General features: G+C 40.3%; 1 long non-coding RNA gene across 1 annotated transcript in view; it reads right to left on the reverse strand.

Moving 5' to 3' along the window:
* Positions 1 to 1,986, reverse strand: part of LOC126234276 (uncharacterized) — a 242,931-nt gene extending 240,945 nt beyond the window's left edge. Inside the window, exon 1 of the long non-coding RNA XR_007544701.1 lies at positions 1,905 to 1,986. This is a non-coding gene — a long non-coding RNA (uncharacterized LOC126234276). The remainder of the gene's footprint in view (positions 1 to 1,904) is intronic.
* Positions 1,987 to 10,612: the final 8,626 nt, after the last annotated feature.

Here is a 10,612-nt window from a genome sequence, read left to right on the forward strand (position 1 = left end):
TGCTTTTGTTTGTTCCATATAAGTTGTTAATTTTAAATCTGGGCAAATTAACTAGCTGTAGTATGAACTTCTTTTATTATAATATTTACTTTCTTTTCAGCAGTTAAATAGAAGCAAGAAGATTTAGAGCCCTAATGCAGTGAAAAACTTCCATATATTTGTAGATGTTTAAAGAAAAACTGTAGTGAACCAATTAAACAACAAGTAGAGCACAATGGAGATAAAATCGATTGCATCGCTAAGACACGTAACTAATAAACAGTGACGCAACATGATGAAAAACATGTGAGGAGGGAAATAAACAATCGTGAGTATAATTATCAAGTACCAAATATCCACATCAACAGTCAATAGAAAAACGGTGAAGATAATTAACAGGCGAAAAAACATTATCTATATGATCGGTTTGGAAACCTTTCTCTTTTTATTATTTCGTTGGAAGAAAAATCCGTTGCTTGTATAGAATTTCATTACGTCCTGCCACTACTATGATCATATTAAAAAATCACTAAAGTTTTCCTGTTGCAGCCACCATACATATCACTTTTTTTCATTGTTACGTTTCGTATGGTTAACCGAGCCTTCAGTACAGACAGTTCAAAAAGTATTTATAACATATCTATATATATTCTCAAGATCGTTAAATAGATTTGTGTGGTTTATGCTGTTTGTGGACAGTAAAAATGCGCGAAGTGGACTCTATCCGTTTATACAACTGCGGTCTGAAATACCCGGCTCTACGGCAGAAAACTGCAAAGGTACAGGTTTGGCACGGGGAACAATATAACTTACTTCCAGATTAGTAAGTACTGGTGCTACCAGTGTTAAAAGGAATTATGCTGCACTTGGCTGCAGACTTGAATAGTGTCTGATGCTTGCACAATTACCGGAGCGAAAAGTATTACTTCTTGTTGGAAATCCTTACTGTTCTGCTACTTAAATTTTTTAAACATATTTCATCTAAAAAGAAAACACACATAAATTTCTAGCCTAAGTGATCTAGCAGTTGACAGAAATCACAACAAACACATTAATGCAGACGAGCTACAAACGCACCAAAATGTAAATTAGAAGAGTCTGCTATGGTGAGCTGCATATATGCAATGCATAAAAGCTGCTTCATAACAGAGAAATTATAATACACATTATTAAATAAATCGACCACGGATGTTATGAATTACTTGAGAGATGGGTAGCCGGCATGTGTGGCCGAGCGGTTCTAGGTGCTTCAGTCTGGAACCGCGCGACTGCTACGGTCGCAGGTTCGAATCCTGCCTCGGGCATGATATCCTTAGGTTCGTTAGGTTTAAGTAGTTCTAAGTTCTAGGGGACTGATGACCTCAGATGTTATGTCACATAGTGCTCAGAGCCATTTGAACCATTTGAACCGTTTGTGAGATGGGTACTATTAAAGATGCTTTAAAATCGGCCGGATATGCATACACTGCAGTTTTCTTCAGCACCTATAACTGATGGAAACTATTTTCGTAAGAAAGACTTAAGATGTTAGAAATAATTGCTTATAACAGGTTGGGAAAAATATCATAAAAAGTGGCTCCAAACTTGCAAAAGAAACCAGTGCTACACCTGCAGTAAACAACAGAGATAAATGTAAATAGCTATTCGATCTTAATTATAACGCAAAAGTGTAGTCAATCTATATCAAACAAAACTCTCGCGTTGTCTAGAAGCAACTGACGCATGGAAAAACTGTCGAGAAGCGGAGAATGGACATTAGTGGCACAGCTAATTGACAAAATATGAGAATTAACTACGCACTACATGAAGGAGTGCATTCGCACGCACTTTCTGAAATATACTATACTTCTGATTCAGATGGAAATAGTTATGACAACTGTGTATCCGGCTGCAGAGACAGAGATCACAAATATATATTTTCTCACCAATTATTCCAGTGCCCATTGTAGTCAGAACTTTATCCAGCTTCATCCATCTCTCAGTCCACGTGGATATGCATGTGGATACCTGAAAGAAAAAAACAAAGAAATGTTCAGTAAACAAATAGACGTAGGAACCTATTAGAAGAGTGGAAATTCGTAGAAAAGTACAGTATGTCGGCTTCACATCGAAACTAAATCCTTCGAGGTAGGGAAGAGCTAAAACGACAACGCGTACTTAACGCACGGCTTATTAATATTAATAATTTTCATTGATATTTACTCAAAATTAAAACTTACAGGTATGTTTACCAAGACACTTCTCTGAATGAAATGTGTAATTCAATTACTTAGCTAAGCGTTCACAATCATCCATCTGCACGCTTGGAATAGTAATTTTGGCAACATTTATATAACAGACTTTCACAACTCCTACGTTATAGTCGTGAAGAACTCTTCACTATCTCACCTGAAAGTGAAAAGACAGGCATAGAACTTCGAGCACTTAAAAACTGGTAGTAGAATGGAAGAGTCATAAACCTGAGATTTCCCATTTAACAGTGCAATGAAACAACCATTGTACAATATTGAAATCCGTAAGACTTGTAGTCTGTTCAACAAAAACTAAAAATAACAACTATGAGCTTGCAGTTAGTTACGAATGAATTTTCAATTTTTGAATGGTATTCAGGACCTATACATTGTTTCCAAAGAACCTACACTACGGGAACAGAAGTTCGGCCTGACGCCTCACAGAAACAGCAGTTGTCTCGTAGACAGCTGAATGTGACAGTTTTTTTCTTGTTATATGAGATGTCTTTGACTTTTTAGATTCTTTATTATACTTACAGTCCGATACCGATAATTCTGCTCAAAACCAACTAACACTTCGTCAGGAGGAGGCCATGTTGTTACCGTGAGAAAATATTAAATACGTGAAGCTGTATACAGGCACAAAGAACGCAAATATTTTCAAGAGAGTGCTACGCTGTACATATACAACAGGGCAGTTTACATCCTAATTTCGCCTTCGGCCGAGTGAGATGTGTGATATGCTGCCGTTGATTTCTATGAGACGCAGAAAGAACCGGTTACAGAAATACCAGTAAACCCCTGATTCTTTAAAGAATCGAACTCTCACTTATAAAACAGTTTCAAACTTCTGATAACTTTAAAGATAATTTAACGAGTTAAATATTTGACGATAAACATATAAGTGACAAAAAGCTTCGAAAAGGATTGAAATTATGTTACAGTTCGTTGGACGTAGCTAAGTGCTCCCATTATCAAACACTATACGCGTATATTGTGGATAATATGCGCTTCGTTTTAAGTGTCTCAGTGTTTATGATGTCGTGTCTTCTGAACCATGTGTCGAACAATAACATAATTTTGCATATAATTCAGTGTTGTATGTGAACAGTGACTGCAAACTGTGTTGCAAATACAGATAGTAAAAATGTAACAAATTAAAACGTCATGCGTGATGCGAGAGTTTTACAGCTTGAACAGTAAAAATGTAGTAGGGCCTAAGCGATAAGTTTTTTTTTCCTTTCATCATCTTGTGGGTGGCGTAAGGGAGAAAACGTTTCGTAACGGTTTTAAATTATGTGTAAAATTTGTTGCATGTCGGTAAGTCTCAAATACTGGGTGAATATAGTCTGGGTATTTGGCTCAAGACGTATACACAGTTTATAACGGTAAGACTTTTTTTACTGTGTTGAACTTTTCACAAAAGTTTATACGTCTTAATGAGTAGATTACGTCAGAATTTCAATTTTTTTAAATTCGGTCACTATTTATATGAAATTTTGGAAATCGAATTTTTGTTGTCCCTACATGTCATTAGACAGACAACGTTTAAATGGGTTCGGGTACTGTGCCCAGTCTCTTAGTGATACTGATAGACGTCAGTGTGCAACTGAATCAGGGTGTGCCTACATTTACAGTTCACCTTACGAACTAGAACGTTTATCACACAAAATAGCAGACTCGTCATTCACTCATATGATTGAATACTGTGTGAAGTTATTAAATACGTCAATGGACACTGAAAATAATGTAATGAAGCAAGGGTGTAAAAAATTATTGGAATCAAAGTCACGCAAATTATTTGAGCCACGCTGTGGTAATAGGTAAAATTCAGAAACAAAAATAGCGAAAAATTTTAATATTTTCGTGGAATATAAGGAAAAGAAGTCATTTTGTTATCAAGCAGTTTTAATTGTTTCTTAGTGGAGACATATGCTGTTCGCATAAACCTGGTCTGAGCATAGCCCCCCTGTCTTCAAAGAACGTACCGCTTAGTTCAATAGCGAATATCCCCATTTTTCGTACGTCTGAAGTCAACAGCGAATATCCTCATTTTTCGTATTGTCTAGTATTTCCAGCGGATAAGCTATTTCGGGAATAACATTGAAAAAGGGAGATATTTTTTTAAAGCGACAGTAATAGCGACATTGAGCTCACTAAATACGGAGGGCCAGCTCAGTCTCATCAACATTTCTATTTCTAAATTTAAAATGACTTGAGGTACATCTAGGGTGATTTCACGATACTACTTAGAACCTTCATCGAGATTGCTGAACCAAGGTTCTGTCCCTTTCTACCCAACGGGGTTGAGAATACTAACATTTACGCCGAGCCTGGGGTATTTGCGAAGGACACACACTTGAAAAACTTTTTGGCCATTTTTCTTATATTATGGCCGACTTCGCCATTTACTTTATTCAGATTAAGATGTGTCGAGCTTGGCAGTTACATCACAAAATAGGATTGATTGATGCTTTTTTGATGTATTGGACTAATGGACACAATCTCTATTCTCTAATTTCGTAGGTATGTGATGATGCGTAGCAGACAGCGTCTGGCTGAGAAAAAAAAACAGACGACGTCGTAGAAGAAACTGTGCTTGTATCCTGCGTTACACGCGGTCGAATGAAGTTAAAACAAAAATTACTTACAAAACCTGAACCAAATCAGAAGATGAAATAGGCAATCCTCACAGGCGTTGTGGTTCGTCATATGACTGTTGCCGAAAATCGCTCTTTGCTTGGAAAATGATGGTAATTACATGAAATGCTTAAGCGAAATCATGTCCCAATAAGAGTAGTAATTATAATGGCTGTACCCTCCCTAAGAGATGACAAATATAAATCAGTAATGTCAGGTGATTGTATAACAGCGGAAAAGATGTGCTACAGTTTGATCAAGGAAAGCAGGGCAAGCAGCATAAGACTGCTTTCCCTTGTGTGTTCCGTATACAAACACGACGTAGAGGAAATAACAGTCCATAAACAGATTTGTCAGAACCCATTTTTTTTCCATCTAATTGATGTTAATTTGTATTTCATGTTTTGAGAAGGGTGGAATGAACTTCGTTCTTACCTCGTTCAAGAGAAATGTTTGAGTTGCTACAAGTTCATAGACAGGGACTGTTTTAGAACCTGCCAAGTCTTTGTGACGTCCACGATAAACTCAGTTGATTGATTGTACAGGGTAATTATGCAAATGTTCTCAAACTATAAGATAAAATTTCAGCCTTCAAATTGAAACTACTGTGATGGGAGAAAAGGTTGAATAATTAAGCCATACGTTATTTTCTCACTGCTTTTCACACGTTTTTAGAAGCCAATGACTTTAATTTAAGTGAAGAATTTAAGTCTGTCTCTGTGGAAGTTTAACTGAATTCATTGATTACTTTTTGGGTATTTTCCAGAAGAAGCTAATCGACACAACTGGATCAAAGCCCCGTTCAATACAGAGCTTCCATAACCACTTCCCATCGAGGAACAAGAGCATATTATTGATATTTCTTCAGACTTCTCATTGAAATCGAAGATCGTTTCAGTAACACTGCTTCCGTTTTTGCACGTGGTGTACAAGGAGCATCTGCATGGGAGTAACAAGATCCTCAGAGTTTTGATACCTTTTGCTACATTCTAGTTATATGAGGTTGTTCTTTTCAGCGTTGATAGTCATAGACACGAAATAAATATCGCTAATGAACGTGGAGAAAGAAACGCGCGTCGCAGTTGTCAATCTTACGACGAGTTTTGAAGGCCTGATGACGAAGAAGGAAGCTCACCCGTCTCATTGACTTCGTTGCAAGAATAAGATGTAATAACGCTGTAAATTATTCGTGTTGTTTGGAGACTAAAGTTTATTTACCCCGAATTTCAAGTCGGATATTATGTTTAAATGAGCTCCGCATGTTCGTGTTGAGGTCAAGGGAGCCAAGGACCCAGAATTTCGAAAACCATTGGCCTAACACATACACACCACTTCACTGACATAATTTAGGTCATCGATGGTGGGTCACATGACCGCCTATTACTAGTTCCACACCATCGTGATCAGTGAGCTCTTTTGTGGGGTGTTGACTAACGCTTTGTCCGCTGAACTGAGTTAGTGAGTTGCACTTATAGCCGCGGGTGGCCCAGATAAGACAGCATAAAAAATTCCCCTGGGATTCAGACACTTAAAAAAAGAAAAAAAAGACGTACCACTAAGGAGTTATCTGAATGGTGCAGAAATCGGTAAATGTGAAGTACGTGGAGAGACATACGAATGATTACAATTTCAAAAAACTTCGATGATTTATTCAAGAGAAAGAGCTTCGCAAACTGAGCAAGTTAATAACGCGATGGTCCATCTCTGGCCCTTATGCAAGCAGTTATTCGGCTTGGCATTGATTGACAGAATTTTTGGATGTCCTCCTGAGGGATATCGTGCCAAACTCTGTCCAGCTGGCGCGGTAGATCGTCCATATCCCGAGCTAGCTGTAGGGCCTTGCACATAATGCTCCAAACATTCTCAACTGGGGAGAGATCCGACCTCGTGGCCAACTTACGGTTTGGCAAAGAGGAAACCAAGCAGTAGAATCTTTCGTTGTGTGTGGGCGGGCATTATATTGCTGAAATGTAAGACTTGGATGGCTTACGGTGAAGAGCAACAAAACAATGAGTAGAATATCGTCGACGTACTGCTATGATGTGAGAGTATCGCAGATGACAGCCAAAGGGGTCCTGCTATGAAAACTAATGGTACTGCATACTCCTGGTTGTGGGGGCCGTGTGGCAGGCGTCAGTCACGTTGGTATCCCACAGCTGTTTGGTGCGTCTCCAGGAATGCCTTTGATGGTCATCGCTGCTCCGTTTGAAGCGAGACTCATCACTGAAGACAATTCTACTAAAATCAATGACAGCCGAAGCCGAAGATACATCTGGAGATGCCCCGATCTGCGGTGGAATACCAATCTGACAAACACCATAAGGCCTGACAAACATGAGTGATGATCTTGTGTGCCATTTTGTCCTTGGTAGGACCCTCTGGCTGTCACCCGCCGTACCCTTACAGCACAGCGGCGCGTCGACGATGTTCTAAGCCCCGCTTTGTTGCGCTTCATGTCAAACCAACGTGGGCTTACATTTCACGAAGATAACGCCCGCCCGCACAAGGCGAGAATTTCTCCTGCTTGTCCTCCCTCTTACCATACCCTACCTTTGCCAGCAACGTCGCCAGACCTCTCCCCATTGTTTGGAGCATCATCTACATCTACATCTACATCTACATCCATTCTTCGCAAGCCACCTGACGGTGTGTAGCTGAGGGTACCTTGAGTACCTCTATCGGTTCTCCCTTCTATTCCAGTCTCGTATTGTTCGTGGAAAGAAGGATTGTCGGTATGCTTCTGTGTGGGCTCTAATCTCTCTGATTTTATCCTCATGGTCTCTTTGCGAGATATACGTAGGAGATAGCAATATAATGCTTGACTCCTCTGTGAAGGTATGTTCTCGAAACTTTAACAAAAGCCCGTACCGAGCTACTGACCGTCTCTCCTGCAGTCTTCCATTGGAGTTTATCTATCATCTCCGTAATGCTTTCGCGATTACTAAATGATCCTGTAACGAAGCGCGCTGCTCTCCGTTGGATCTTCTCTATCTCTTTTATCAACCCTATCTGGTACGGATCCCACACTGCTGAGCAGTATTCAAGCAGTGGGCGAACAAGCGTACTGTAACCTACTTCCTTTGTTTTCGGATTGCATTTCCTTAGGATTCTTCCAATGAATCTCAGTGTGGCACCTGCCCCACCGACGATCAACTTTATATGATCATTCCATTTTAAATCACTCCTAATGCGTACTTCCAGATAATTTATGGAATTAACTGCTTCCAGTTGCTGACCTGCTATATTGTAGCTAAATGATAAGAGATCTATCTTTCTATGTATTCGCAGCACATTACACTTGTGTACATTGAGATTCGATTGCTATTCCCTGCACCATGCGTCAATTCGCTGCAGATCCTCCTGCATTTCAGTACAATTTTCCATTGTTACAACCTCTCGATATACCACAGCATCATCCGCAAAAAGCCTCAGTGAACTTCCGATGTCATCCACAAGCTCATTTATATAATTGTGAATAGCAACGGTCCTACGACACTCCCCTGCGGCACACCTGAAATCACTCTTACTTCGGAAGACTTCTCTCCATTGAGAATGACATGCTGCGTTCTGTTATCTAGGAACTCTTCAATCCAATCACACAATTGGTCTGATAGTCCATATGCTCTTACTTTTTTCATTAAACGACTGTGGGGAACTGTATCCAACGCCTTGCGGAAGTCAAGAAACATGGCGTCTACCTGGGAACACGTGTCTATGACCCTCTGAGTCTCGTGGACGAATAGCGCGAGCTGGGTTTCACACGATCGTCTTTTTCGAAACCCATGCTGAATCCTACAGAGTAGATTTCTAGTCTCCAGAAAAGTCATTATACTCGAACATAATACGTGTTCCAAAATTCTACAACTGATCGACGTTAGAGATATTGGTCTATAGTTCTGCACATCTGTTCGACGTCCCTTCTTGAAAACGGCGATCACCTGTACCCTTTTCCAATCCTTTGGAATCCTACGTTCTTCTAGAGACCTACAGTACACCGCTGCAAGAAGGGAGGCAAGTTCCTTCGCGTACTCTGTGTAAAATCGAACCGGTATCACATCAGATCCAGCGGCCTTTCCTATTTTGAGCGATTTTAATTGTTTCTCTATCCCTCTGTCGTCTATTTCGATATCTACCATTTTGTCATCTGTGCGACAATCTAGAGAAGGAACTACAGTGCAGTCTTCCTCTGTGAAACAGCTTTGGAAAAAGACATTTAGAACCTTGGCCTTTAGTCTGTCATCCACTGTTTCAGTACCATTTTGGTCACAGAGTGTGTGGACATTTTGTTTTGATCCACCTACTGCTTGACCGCTCTGCCAAGTCAGTACATTGAACTTTACTTTCGAATTCATTGAACGCCTCTCGCATAGCCCTCCTCACACTACATTTCGCTTCGCGTAATTTTTGTTTGTCTGCAAGGCTTTGGCTATGTTTATGTTTGCTGTGAAGTTCCCTTTGCTTCCGCAGCAGTTTTCTAACTCGGTTGTTGTACCACGGTGGCTCTTTTCCATCTCTTACGATCTTGCTTGGCACATACTCATCTAACGCATATTGTACGATGGTTTTGAACTTTATCCACTGATCCTCAACACTATCTGTACTAGAGACAAAACTTTTGTGTTGAGCCGTCAGGTACACTGAAATCTGCTTTTTGTCACTTTTGCTAAACAGAAAAATCTTCCTACCGTTTTTAACATTTATATTTACCGCTGAAATCATTGATGCAGTAAACACTTTATGATCGCTGATTCCCTGTTCTGCGTTAACTGTTTCAAATAGTTCGGGTCTGTTTGTCACCAGTAGGTCTAATATGTTACCACCACGAGTCGGTTCTCTGTTTAACTGCTCAAGGTAGTTTTCAGATAAAGCAAAAAAATTTCACTGGATTCTTTGTGCCTGCCACCCGTTATGAACGTTTGAGTCTCCCAGTCTATATCCGGCAAATTAAAATCTCCACCCAGAACTACAACTTGGTGGGGAGATTTACTCGAAATATTTTCCAAATTATCCTTCAGGTACTCAGCCACAACAGCTGCTGAGCCAGGGGGCCTATAGAGACATCCACTTACCATGTCTGAGCCTGCTTTAACCGTGACCTTCACCCAAATTATTTCACATTTCGGATCTCCGTCAATTTCCTTCGATACTATTGCACTTTTTATCGCTATAAACACGCCTCCCCCTTCACCGTCCAGCCTGTCTCTGCGGTATACATTCCAATCTGAGTTTAGAATTTCATTACTGTTTACACCTGAAGATGTGCCCTCCAATTAGCTCAAGATTTTGACGATTTAAAGCGCCAGTTGGACAGAATTTGGTACAGCTGCCAAGAATTCTTCCGGGTTGTATGGCCGTGGTCCATGGAACTCTTCTATCCCTGACTTTTCGTCCAAAGCTACTTTGGACATCTGCGAAGGTGCTCCTGGTTGAAGAAGCTATGAAACTCAGCGATGTATGGACAGTGGCGCTATAGAATCGATGAGAAGTTTTTTTCTTTGACGTACTATGATCGATGGACATATTTTATCCGTGACAAGGTTTATCTCTGCTATCACGTGAAATCCAAACCACGCCCACTTTCCACGGTATTTAGGCCGTTCTTCGACGTCCGACTCGTCAGTCGGCAAGACTCAGCACAATCAGGAGTACCTCCACAGATGTCCAACACAGCTTTGGACGAAACGTCAGGGATAGAAGAGTTCCATGGACCACGGCCATACAACCCGAAAGAATTCTCGTCAGCTGAAACATCCGGTCGTAAA

Source organism: Schistocerca nitens, chromosome 2, assembly GCF_023898315.1.
Source record: "Schistocerca nitens isolate TAMUIC-IGC-003100 chromosome 2, iqSchNite1.1, whole genome shotgun sequence".
In the NCBI taxonomy this organism is placed as follows: domain Eukaryota; kingdom Metazoa; phylum Arthropoda; class Insecta; order Orthoptera; family Acrididae; genus Schistocerca; species Schistocerca nitens.